This window comes from Myiozetetes cayanensis, unplaced genomic scaffold (assembly GCF_022539395.1).
Source record: "Myiozetetes cayanensis isolate MyiCay16 unplaced genomic scaffold, myiCay2020 scf3, whole genome shotgun sequence".
Classification (NCBI taxonomy): Eukaryota; Metazoa; Chordata; class Aves; order Passeriformes; family Tyrannidae; genus Myiozetetes; species Myiozetetes cayanensis.
Window position 1 is genome coordinate 38,226,828 of NW_026087521.1, and position 12,444 is coordinate 38,239,271.

General features: G+C 43.0%; 1 protein-coding gene across 3 annotated transcripts in view; it reads left to right on the forward strand.

Moving 5' to 3' along the window:
• The first annotated feature begins 6,544 nt into the window (after positions 1 to 6,544).
• NAV3 (neuron navigator 3) overlaps positions 6,545 to 12,444 on the forward strand; it is a 514,063-nt gene continuing 508,163 nt past the window's right edge. The window contains exon 1 of one of the 3 annotated variants that reach the window (XM_050324425.1): positions 6,545 to 6,822. The gene's annotated coding sequence lies outside the window, so the exon portion shown is untranslated. Of the gene's footprint in view, positions 6,823 to 8,566; positions 8,737 to 12,444 lie in introns of those variants that run through there. The other 2 variants (XM_050324431.1, XM_050324426.1) reach the window with 2 other exon arrangements.

A 12,444-nucleotide genomic window follows, 5' to 3' on the forward strand; every position in this document is an offset into this window, starting at 1 on the left:
AATCCATGGAGCAGAAAGACTCCATACGTATCTTACTGAAAATACTCTTCTCAGTACATCCCTCTCAGTGCTTGCATGTACTAAGCACTAAAGACCACAATCCTCTGAATGCAGAAGAACTTGCCTATTCAGAAGAGAAACAAATTATCCAGCTATTCTAGACCAAGAATTGAGGCATAACTTCAGGAAAAATGAGTCAAGTGTTGTTTGCCTTTTGTCTTCAGTTACAGGAAGAAATAAACCCTGTCACAAATTAAAGCAGGAATTTCAGTCCTCTTGCATTGTAACTACAAACACACTTGGAAGAGGTGGGTGAACTGTAAAGAAGGCTTTGATCCCCAATAATAAGAGAAAGTTGAAATAGCAAGGGCTTAAAATAATACAAGGTCACACTGCTAACACATTGCCCACTTTTCAAATGTAATGCAGAAGCCACCTTAATGATGGAAGATATGACCATCTGTATCAAAGAGGATATCCTCCACATTTAGCCTGCTAAAAGTCACTCTTGGAAAGCACTTTGTTCTTCACCAGTACCCAGAATCTCATAACTGCCAAGCGGCTAATCCTTAACACCTCTTGCTGCTACCACTACTTCAATTCCCATCTCATTGTTTTGGTGACAGAAATTTCACACCAAATGCCCAAGATGTGGACCAAAGTCCATAACTTCTTGTTTACCCATCTTTCATGAGTACATAGTTTCTGCTCATTTGCTGTGAATTATCACTGCTGACTGCAGGTAGCTTTTCCTTCGTCCAGAACCAGGCTTTTGGAGTAGGGTAAAGGACTTCTTATAGTTTGAGTGAGTGCCAAAAACACCACAAGACAATGCTAGGTAATTATAGGGGACTCCATAATATTCCTCTATTTGAAGTCACTTTTCAATAAATTTTAAAGTATGTGAAAAGATGATATTACACATCCTAAAGGAAGGCCACAATAGACCTGCAAGGTGCTTACAAGCTATTGCCAGAATATTAGAGTTAAAAATAAGATCAGAAGAGATCCAAGTCATATGAAAAACAAAGAACTGAAAGATTAATAAAGGAAGTAAAACCATGTCCATGTCTTCCCAAGATACTTTCTGATATCCATGGCAGAGTGGTGAATTTGACAGAAACATATTTATGTCTGTCAGGCAGATCCAGTTACAGGAAAAAAATTTGTTTGCCCATGAAAACTCTGTTTTCAGTAAGAAAACTATAGAAACTCATTTCTAATGTATATAAGCTCTTCTGTAAACATTACAGAATCACTCTTCAGGGTACTTTTGTTCTGTGTATCAGAAAGCATATCTTTTATCACACTTTCTTATTGCTATATTTGTGATAAAAGTGTTTTGCAGTGTTCTTTGAACTTAAATAAAGTGGCTTTCCTTCTGTTTTCTTTTTAGAAGTTTGGGGGCTGGGGTTTTTTGGCATTTGGAAGCAAGTCAACTAGAGAGCATTTTCTGTGCCATCAGAGGTTGAAAATAACTGCATGGAGTCAGAGAGGGCCATTCAGCAAGCAATTTGTATCCCCAGTTGGGTATCCCTTCTGTTGAATGCAGCTAGTATAAAACAGAGAGGGTCTGGGGCTAACAGAAACAGCAGAAATTAAGAAAGTGAATTTTCAAGAAATCCTTAAAGTATAGAGAGTTGAGCATACTATTGAAGAAGTTGTGAATTTGTCTCAGAAGACTGGAGCCCTTCATCAGAGTCACACTGCCATTGCTAACATAAGAGGAAATGCATATTTAACCAACTTTTTCTTGTGAAAAGGTTGTTTTTAAATACTTCTAATATTGCCCATTTCTGACCATGCAGATCATTTTGCAGCCACAATGTGATAAAAACCAAAATTGCTGAAAATTCAGCTATAGATGAAAAAGACACTTGGAAAAAAAAAAAAGCCGCTTTACCAGTATTAAATTTGTGCTCTCTTCTTTGACTAACACTAGTTTTAGAGTACGTATTTGAAAATTAGTACTGAATTAATCCTGTATGTCCCTCCCATTCTATAAAAACCTCTCTCCTTTGAGTTCATTCTGGAAGCCCCAGCTGCTCTGTAGAGTGCCTTCTCCATTAACGGCTAAGAGTGAGGGTGCTGAAGACTCCGTCTTCATGAGAAAACCCATTTCAAAATTTTCTCAAGCTATTAGATCTTGGAAAATCACATTTGCACAGATGCTGCAGGGATGCCTAACATTTTAACAGTTCTGTTTTCTGAGGACTTAGTCACCACTGTGCACTCCTTTGCACCTCACACCTTTGCAGGCAGCTGGGTCATGCCTTCCCTGACAGGGAAGAGGGCACAGTGATCCCAGATATGCAGACTTTCAAGTGCAAGGTCAGCCTTTTGCTGTGGCTTTACTCCCAGGTGGTGTCAGTGCTGGAAATTAAGGAGAGAACCTTCCTCTCCTGTGTTTTTAGTTATTCCCTGTGTGCTAGTTAATGGTGGTTTTACTGCCTACACTACTAAAGGACACAGAAATGCAAACATTTTGCATACAGGGCATGATAAAGACAGTATAAGACCATTTTGTAAGTAATTAGGATAAAACTCATAATTGAACAGGTACACTTCCCTCCCTCTCCCCTTCTTCCTTCCTTTCCTCCTTCCTTCCTTCCTCCTTCCTTCCTTTCCTCCTTTCTTCCTTTCTTCCTTTCCTCCTTCTTTTTTGAGTTTGATCTTGTCCCTGAAGTACATTCAGGGTGTCACCTCTCTGAAGCATGTTGTGCCCATGGTTTTGCAATGCATGTGGAGTTTCATTCAAGCTTTCTCCTCCTACTGTACACACTATCCCACAGGGATGTGCCTGGAGCTCAGACTGGTGACTTTGGAGTTCAGTGGCACTCTGCACTGCCAGCACCTGCTGTCTCACCAACTGCATACTCCACTAGTGCTGTCCTTCTCCTGCTGAGTCAAGGAGGGACTGGGACATCAGGAGCACGACTTCACACTGGGCTCAGCAGTGGAAAATGCAAGGCAACCTTTCAGCTGACAGTGGCAGGAGGAAGTGCTGTCACAGTGCCTGAAGGAAGGTAGGCAGGCAGGGAAGGGTCTTACAAATAGCCACATTAGGTATCTGGGGGAATGTAAAATTAAAGTGCAAAGGTGCCAGTGGACTCCTGGTATTAGTAGATCTGGAGGGAGTTGTGCAAATGTCGGTTACTTGTCCTGACAGGTGCCTGAGTATCTTTGCAGAATGAAGCTACAGAGCTTCCCTAAAGGTTCACCTGAGAGATGTGAAATGCCTGAGCTCTACTGGGTTATTCTCACCTAAAAACTTTTTCAGATATCAAAGGTTCAGTTGTAATTTTTCATTTGTACATGCAAATATACCACACATGTGATGCAAGATTATAGTGCTTTCTACGCCAAATTAAAAAGGTTTTTGCATTTTATTTTATAGTAGAAAATAAGGAGAATATGCAGCATGACTAAGTTACCATTTTGAGACAAATATTAGGTTTTTTAATAATGCTGTAACAAGAAACTTTTGCTTTAATATAGCATCCTTTGGGGATGAAGAAACACACCGTTTTGTTATCACTTGATTCCACAGTCACATGAACAGGTTTTTGTCTGAGATGGGGATTTAGCACACAAAAAGTGCTAATGTATTTGACTAACAACATATTAATCTTTATGGTTGATAGGAGACTCCTTTAGTCTTTGTAATGAGGTTACATGTCATATGGCGATGTAATTTCAAAAGGACTGAAAGTCCACAGATATAATATATACGTTTGCCTTTTTAAGTTTGTCACTGTTTGGTCATTCCACTTACATAAATGTATGTCAGCAAAGATAATTGATCACATTTAAATACACAAGCCAAGACACTGTGATTTTGAATTACTGTATCTCTGCAGTTATCTTAAATATCCTGAAATAAATTTACATTTAATCTCATGTCAATGATATCAACATACTTGTTTGTATCCCATGTAGAAAAAAACTACAATGTAACTAATATGTTCAAGTTTTATATTTATACTAGTCATGTGTTCTCCAATAAAGGGAAAAAACATATAATTAATTAGACATTTTCTCTGCAAAACTATAAAAGCCATTGCAGAGAATTCTTGCTAAAAAGTAAACTTTCATGATATTTCTCTTTTCTGGAATATCACTTCTTAGAAGACTAGAGGACAGGTTACTGCTTCGCTGTCAGATATAGGCTCCTAAACTTGAGGCATAAGATGAAAGAGTTGAGTCTAAGAAACAGCAAAATATTCTATCCATTTGAAAACCTTTTTGCAAAATAACAGCAATCACAGAGCAGTCATTGGCAAAAAGGAGATGGGAGCCTTGTGCGTGCTGCCTCTTTGGTTTGGGGGTCTGCACATTGCACTGACAGAGTGGCTGAGCTGCTGTGGCTGGACCACCAGGTCTGATCTTTGTACTGGTGAAATGAAATTAGTCCACACCACAGTGACAAATGTTATGCTAACAAAACCATAGTTCTGTCAATATGAACTGCATCTACATTAGAGGCCTCTGCTGGCACATCTCTGCTGGGTAAAAATTACACCTCTAACCCAATTAACCTTTCAGAGAGAAGTCTTGCAGCATAGCGACTGCTGGGATAACTCACTGCTCTGTGTCTTTCATGCACTGAAAGAAATAACCTCCAGGTTAACACTCCAGGGATTGTCATTTCTGAAAGATGTCTGTCACCTGGGATTTTCACTCATGTATCTATCACTTTGTAATTCTAATTTTAAAATACTCAGCCTGTCTTTTGTCCCACAGCTTTAGGAAAAGGCAACCTCAGATGTCCCATTATGTTTTCTTGTGCTATGCAAACTATGGTGAAAATCCATCTTGTTTTATTTTGGTAGGAATATTTCAAGTTGTGGTGGTATTTAGAAAACTGGATTTATGAACAATGTGGCTGTCAATTCCTGCCTTTTGGTCAGCCCTTTTAAGGAGTCTTACTTCTTAACACAAAGCTCTCACTAGGCTGCTAGCTGCTGTATTTTTTATGTCTCTTGCCTTCTTAAATAGAAATGGCTAGATGAAAGGCCAGGAATTATTTGGAAGGGAGAAATACCACACAGCTCAGTAGGAGAGGGTTTTTCTTTTGTGTTTGTTTGTTTGTTTTGTTTTGTTTTGTTTTTCTCCTGTGTCCAAACAGGCCTCCACTAGATAATTCCCTCATCTCATGAGGTAGTTTCAGTTGCAGCTACGTTGACCAATGCTGATGAATGTTTGTGTGAAATAAAGAACTGTGAGGCCTGACTTGCTGATACACTGGAAGAGGAAGGTTTTTTGAAAACCCACAGGTATTATGGGAGCCACTAACTGCAAGCCATCTTCCTAAGCCTACCACTTGCGAAGTGTTCTTCCTCTAGAGAGAAGAAATGCATGTTTTTACTCCATAAGGGAGGTATCCAGAAGCTTTTGGACTTGGATGTTACTCACTGGTATTTATCTCCCTTCCACTCTTGCCTCCCTTTCTCCTGCAATAGCATGTGACTCCTTTTCTTCATACCTGTTTAAGGCAATCATCTGAAGACTTTTCTCTCCACATTTCCCCTTTCTTGGGAGCTGGAGCACATCGAGTGTTAGACTGCATCAACAAAGAAGAGATGGGGTTCCCCTATGCTCTGCAGCCAGACATTTTTCAGAGTTTGGAATAACTTAGAAGCCTCATCCCCTATCAGCAGAAACTTGTGGAATACATTTTTTATGGGTGAAAACCATGCTTCAGGTTGTAGAACCTGAATCAGCTGCAGGACCTGATACTGTTGGAGCAGACGGAAGGCTTGCGGTGGGAAATGGCTCAGAGTAGAACAGTATATGAGGGGTGAGGGTGAGGACAGAGTAGGGCAGAGTGACGTGGTGGCAATAGCTGCTAAGCTCTGTCCACCCGCTCAGGCCAAAGTTTGCATATGCCTGTGAGCAGCAGCTCTCACTGATGGGCTTCAAACAGATCCAGTCTTCAGGTTTGCTGGGGTGTCCTGCAGGCCAAGGTAACTTCTCAGGACTGGCAGGCTTGACAAACAATTCCATTTATGTGAAAGGGACACAGGCTGGATGATCTGTTTCAGAACTGTTCGTTGTATTTTTGGAGTTTTTTCATTGCAATTTAAAAATTGTGGTTGCCAGGCCGGGGAGGGCTGGCGTGGTTAGGAAGTTTTCATCCCTTCCTCATGCGTTTTATATACTTTCTTCCCTTTTGTCTGCCCTCACTGCTCGCATTGCCAGAATCTGGAGGCCGGGGCTGCCTCTTAACCGTGTCTGCGTAAAGCCCTCGTTGCAACTGAGCCCTGCTGAGGCCTTTGGATCCTGCTGTTACGCCTATAATAATTCATAACGCCCAGGGCTACGCTCAGCAAATACTTCACTCCCTCCCTCCCCACGTCCCCGCGGATGCCCGTATCTCGGCACATCCCCGGGAAACTTTTGGTTACAAAGGCACACCCAGCCGGCCCTCGGCGGCGGGGGCAGCGGCGCCCGGAGAGCACGGCCCCTTTAAATTCCAGCTGTGCAGCGGGGGGCAGCACCGCTGGCGGCGCGGCGCGGCGCGGGCTGGGGCCGGGGCCGGCTGCCGGTGCGCGGCGCGGAGAGCAGCCGGCGGCCGGCGGCGGGGAGCGCAGCCCTGCGCCCGGGGAGGCAGCGGCTCCGGCGCCGCGGTCCCTCGCGGAGGCGGAGAGGATGAGGATGGCTTCTGGCTTTTTTTTTTGCGTCCTCGCGACGATTTCCATAGTAACCTGATCGAGCGGTGCAATTTCGGAAACTGGGGTGGCTTTATTATTATTATCTTTTTTTCCCCCCTATTTTTTCCCCGCTTCTCCCCCCAGCTCCCCGAGGAGTGCCAGCCGGCAGGTAAGGTGCCCGACCCCGCGGGGGTGTTTCCGCGCCGCCGAACTTCCCAGGGCGACGGCGGCCAGCCACGGGCTCCTGCCCGCGGGGCTCCGCCGTGCGCTGCCGGGGGTGGCACATCCCGGGGCCGGGGCCGGGGCTGGGGCTGCGGCCGGGGCTGCAGCACGGCCGGCGGCCGGGGAGGGGGGCGGTACGTCGGGGCGGGGTGCCGCGGTGCCCGGGAGCCCGGCAGGGGGTTCCCCCCGGGGAGACCGCCGAGCTCTTCTTACCCTCTTTGTTTGCTTGTTCCCGGAGAGGGTTTTATTCTTTCCTTTGTTTCTCCCTCCTTTTCTTCTCCTCCCCCCACCCCTCCATGCCCCCCCAATCGCTCCCCTGCCTGGTTTGTTTTCTTGATCATCTTTCCTTCCTCCTCCCTTTTGTGAGGGTGAGAAATCGCACACACGCTTTACCTTAAAATCTGCGGCGAGCGAGGGCGCAAGCCACCCGGCTGCCCGTTCCCAGCGCGGCCGGTATCCGCCGCATCTCCGCTCTTTCCCTACTCCCGGCCGTGCCCCCCGCCCAGAGGGCCCCCCAGCCCTCTGCAGCCCCCGCTGAGGCGGGCAGGAGACAGCCCTTGCCATCGCGTCGGAGACAAGAGGGGCAGAGCAGCCCAAAGCACCCCCAAGCTGGGTGGCACGGTCTGGGGTCCCCGGGGCGGGGGGTGAGGTGGGGGAAGCACATCGTGGAAACCTGTGAGCAGGTTAGTCTAGAAGCTTCTCTCTCCATGACCTGCTCCTTGCCCACCAGCCTGGGCCCATCCAGAGAAGTTGAAGATAAGGGATCTTCTTGCTGCTGCCTTGGCATTGGGTTGGCAATGGTGCTGATGTCCCTGTGGGTCCTGAGCTGCCCCCAGCCCTGCTGCGCAGCCTTCTCATGCTGCCATATATCATCTCCCCTTCCTGGGTGGGCAGCACGGGGAAGGCCCCTGCAGGTTTGGGTTAGGTGGTGAGGACCTATTCCAACTGCTGTCATACTCAGTTGGTAGCGCCATGGCCATTGCCAGGTGGTAGTCATTCATCAAGCAGATCTCCACTGAAACTTACTGTTGCTTGCTGTCTCCCTAGACCTCTCAGTTTCATCCTGAGATGGTGTTTTTGACCGTGACTCTGTTTTTTTCTGGGAGGGATGTTTATAATTTTTTGTATCAGTTTGCACTGAGTACAATGAATAGATTAGTCTGGTCAAAGCTTTTTGTTTCTGTCATAAGTGATCAATAATCATCTTGTGGTAAGATGATCTTATTACAGAAAAAGCCAAAGTGCACGCTGAGAACAGCTGAAATAAAAGGTCAGTAACTCTTGGGTTGTCAACAGTAAACCTGCTTTGCATATTTGAAGATGACGTATTCCTTTCAAAGTGAAGGCAACTTCAAGCTTTTGATGAGCTTTATTTTCAGTGTAAATAATAAGCATGCAGACAACATATGAAAGCAGCGCTGCTTCAGAGAAGGCTGGTCATCCTTAAACATTCCTGCACCTCTTTTAATCTTTTTCTTTAGTCAGGGTTGACAGGGATTGCAGTCCTCTTAGGTGAGAAGAGTTTTTGTAGCTCCCAATACAAAGGTTGGTTTATTCCTAGTGCCCAGCAACTACTACAGGCTTCCCAGACACAAAAGAAAGGCGTAGTCTGTGGCCTGAAGATCGTGCATGCTAAAAAGGCAGTCAGCTGGAGAGTATCACAGATCAACAACCAGCTCTGCCGCCGCCTGTAACTGGCTCTGGGAAATGTAACGGTTCGGTGAGACAAGTAATTTGTGCCGAGGTGCTGCCGGCTCAGAGAGGACTGCTGTAACCTTCGGGTCAAGCCTTCGGTGGTGGTGGTATGAGGAGCCGGGGCTGCGAAAGAGGGAGCCTAGACAGGAGGAAGCTCCCAGGGCAGGTGAGGCAACCTTTCCTGGAGAAGGCGAAGCAGGGGAATGAAACATGAAAAGGGAGCAGGGCAGATCATCAGCAGGGGAAGAGGTTATGCAGGGACTCTGAGCCTAACATAAAAAGCTTGAAGTAATGAGTTTAATCTACGAAATCTAGTTCTTAAATTGTATGTGCTTGCCAATTAGCTAACCATTCTGCAAATCAGAATGGAATTCAGATAGTATCTGATAAATGTATTGACTCTGAAGTGCTGCAAGGAGGAAAAAAAAAAATCTCTGCTCTTTCCCCTACTGTGGGCTTTAAATATGAGCAAAAATCAGATCTGAGAACTGAGGAAGCCTTTTAATATACTTACTTTCCTGAGTTCACATTCTGTCTAGCCTAGACTCCCACAGTTAAAATCAAAAACCCCTATGGTAATATGACTTCAGGGGGCCAAATTCAGAGCAGTTGTAGGGCATTTTCACCAGTGAACATTGCAGTGCATTGTGAGGAGGGGTCATCATCAGATACAGTATGGATTAAAGTGCAGGATATGTGAGGCTGTTACCTTGCAGGGAGAAGAACACCTGCAAGGTGTTCTTGGCTCCTTTAATAAACACTTTAACATTACATGGATATAAAAAAGAGTTGCAGCATCACCTTTATTCTCCTGTATTAAAGTGTGTGTTCATGTATGTATGTATTAGTTTGTGTATGTCATAACAGGTTTCAAAATGGCTGAATGATATTGATTCAACTAAAAATACTATGAGCGTATTGATTCAACTAAAAATACTATGAGCGAATAGCTGAAATTAATTTGAATTTCAGTTTTAGAGAATTATAAAAATAATGTCAGTTTGACATCACTTGGGCAGCTAGCTAAAATAATTCGGAGGAACTGACAGAATCCTTCATAAAGCTATTGTTTCACCTAGATTTGACTGGTGTGGACTTATGAAAAGTAGGCAAGAGTCAGTGCCAGAAATTACCACCTAGATAAGCACCCTGGTCAAGAATATTTACATCTGTGTTTTGGAGTCTGGGAATGTTTGCTTTAGATGGCTGGCAGTACTGTGCTTTATACTGCAGAGGATCAAAAATTCATTATGTTTGATTGATAACACAAGGATGTAATAATACAGATTTTCTCATTTTCCTAGAGAAGTATTGCCTAATTTGTGATAAATTTTGCAGCTTTGCTCCACATTGAGATGGATCAGAGGTGTATGACTGGGAGATGAGTAGCTGGTTTTTTTTAATTGGGGATCTGACTTGCACTGATGCATATGCATTTTTTTGTACTAGCCTCCTGTGGTAATGCCTGCACATGTCGATGAAACAATCTGCCTGAGAGCTGTTAGAATTTGCATGTAAGAAACTGGTTTGTTTATATGTAGATCAGTTATTACTGCAAAGATAAGTGTATGCATAGAAAGTTGTTACCACAGATGGATGCTGGCTTCTGAGAACTGGGTCTCTTTAAGATAAACTTCATATATAATGTCAAAGAAATAAACAAGTTGGGGGCAAAAATACTTCTGTGTTTTTATTATATTCTGCATCCATCTTATGCTACTTAGTATAATATACATTGCAAGGACACAAAACTATGCTTGCCATGAAAATACTTGAGATTTTGTCGATGTCAAATCCGAGCCTTAAACGCGTCCTCAGTGTTTCCCAACAATTACTGTAAGAAATCCTATGATAAAATTTCCTTGCAGAAACATTTTGTAAAAGATGTAATATATAATTGTAATAGCTATATGTTTTGCTTGTAATCTACTTCAATGTTTCTCTTCTCCTCTTGAAAATGACTACATACAAATAGCATCTCTTTACATAGTTGTTTTTTTCCACTTCTCCACCTATATCTGGAATTGTATCTATTTAATTGAGTGACAAATGGGATGTCGTTCTTCTGTTAAGCCAATGTAGCATGAGCTGGCCTCTGTTCTCAACTGGACATTAGCAGACTAGGATTTGGTTTTGAGTCCCATTTCTTAGATCCCCCAAGGCTCACTAGTCCTGGTGCCTTGTGCTTTCTGTCCTCTGAATATGGACTACCTTGAGGCATCACAGCAACCCTGTGCAGGGCAGAAGCATTTAAAAAGTCTGTCCTTCTTCTGACAGAGCTTCTTGGTCCTCACTAGCTACTTGGAGCACTGGTTCATGTGTTTGTCTGCATGTAAATCAGGTGTCCTTCGAGGACACTGCTGAATGGTGCAAGCACTAATGTCCCTTCTGTGTAACTATATCAGGAAAATGTTTTGAAAAGTGGCTTTTTCAAGAGGTTTTTGTGAAATGGAGCCAGCGGATCCTGAGACTCGCTGAGCTTTGGTTGTTAATTTTTGTGGCTGGAGATATTCAGGTCTCTTGGAACAGGCCAGTAAATGTCACTTACTGCAGCGACTGGCTCACAGCGTTTGTGTTTAAGTGGAGTCTAGAGAACTCGAGTTAGGCTTATGGCTCCATAGAGCAAATGTATTCCACATCCAGACACTTATGTCAGAAGGTGTATTTCAAGTGAGACAGCAATGTCCTTCTAGACTATTTCCAAGAGACAGAAGATAAATGTAAGTAAGAAAAAAATAAGGTCATGCCATTATGTCTACTGATGACTTTCAATCTCTGACTTTCCACATCTGAACTTCATTTAAACAATAATAATGTTATTCTGTTTTATCACAGTATAATCGTCACTGTTTGGTTCACTTGTACTACAGCAGTGTGTGCTAAGCTTGAATTTGAAACAGAGGTAGTCCCAGTTGGTCTTTGGAGGGTAGCCCACTGATGATACCTTTTGTGTGGAAATACTGAAAACAATTTAGAAGTAACTGAAAGCTGGTGAAATAATAGTGTTAGTAAAGAAAACGAAGAATTATACTGAATCAGAAAAACATTTGCATAAAGTTAAAAAAAGCCTAAGCAGTACCAAAGATCATAAGAAAGCAGGCTTGACTGAGACCTCACAGAAATAGTAGCAGTTGTTGTTTCCCCAGATTTTAATGAATCTTCTGTCAGTGACAAGCAGAAAACATAAGATTTTTTGGTTATTCGGAATCATGCTCACAGAGAAATAAAATGTAATCCTGGAGTCCTTTTAAGTGGGATATCCTGCGGTGTTCTAAATAATTCGATTTGGAAGGAAAATATATCAAATCTGTTTACATGTCATAAAACCAACATGAGATATTTTTCATATTAGATTTATTACATGTGTACCTTCCATGTGGAAAATGTGCTGCTTCTCTCTATGCTATTGACATTTTCATTGGCAAGATGATAGATACTGCTTGAAATGAAATGTTTTGCTGAAGACTAGCAGAATCACTCTTTTAGGTTTGGGAAGAAATATCTTCCATAAGGAAGATGATATAATCTGTAAATGAAACATTAATTAGGTTTACAGTTACAAATATGAAATTATGGTACAATTAACTTTTTCAAGTGTAGTTATTGTATTAAGATTTCTGTTATGTTCATAGTTGGCTTTTTTTCACAGTGATGTCAATTACCTCTTACAGTGAAATATTATTTTTTCTCAAGTGTGTGTGTAACATCTTGGGTTTTTTTGGCTAGTTGGTTCACTTCCATCTGACTTTTAAATAGAGGTCCATGTCTGCCTCTGTTTTAGAAAATGTCAAGTTGATTGGAAAGCCGATCCTAGGTAACATGGCAACTTGGAAGAGCACATCAAAACCAAAATTTTTAAAAATTCATTATCAAA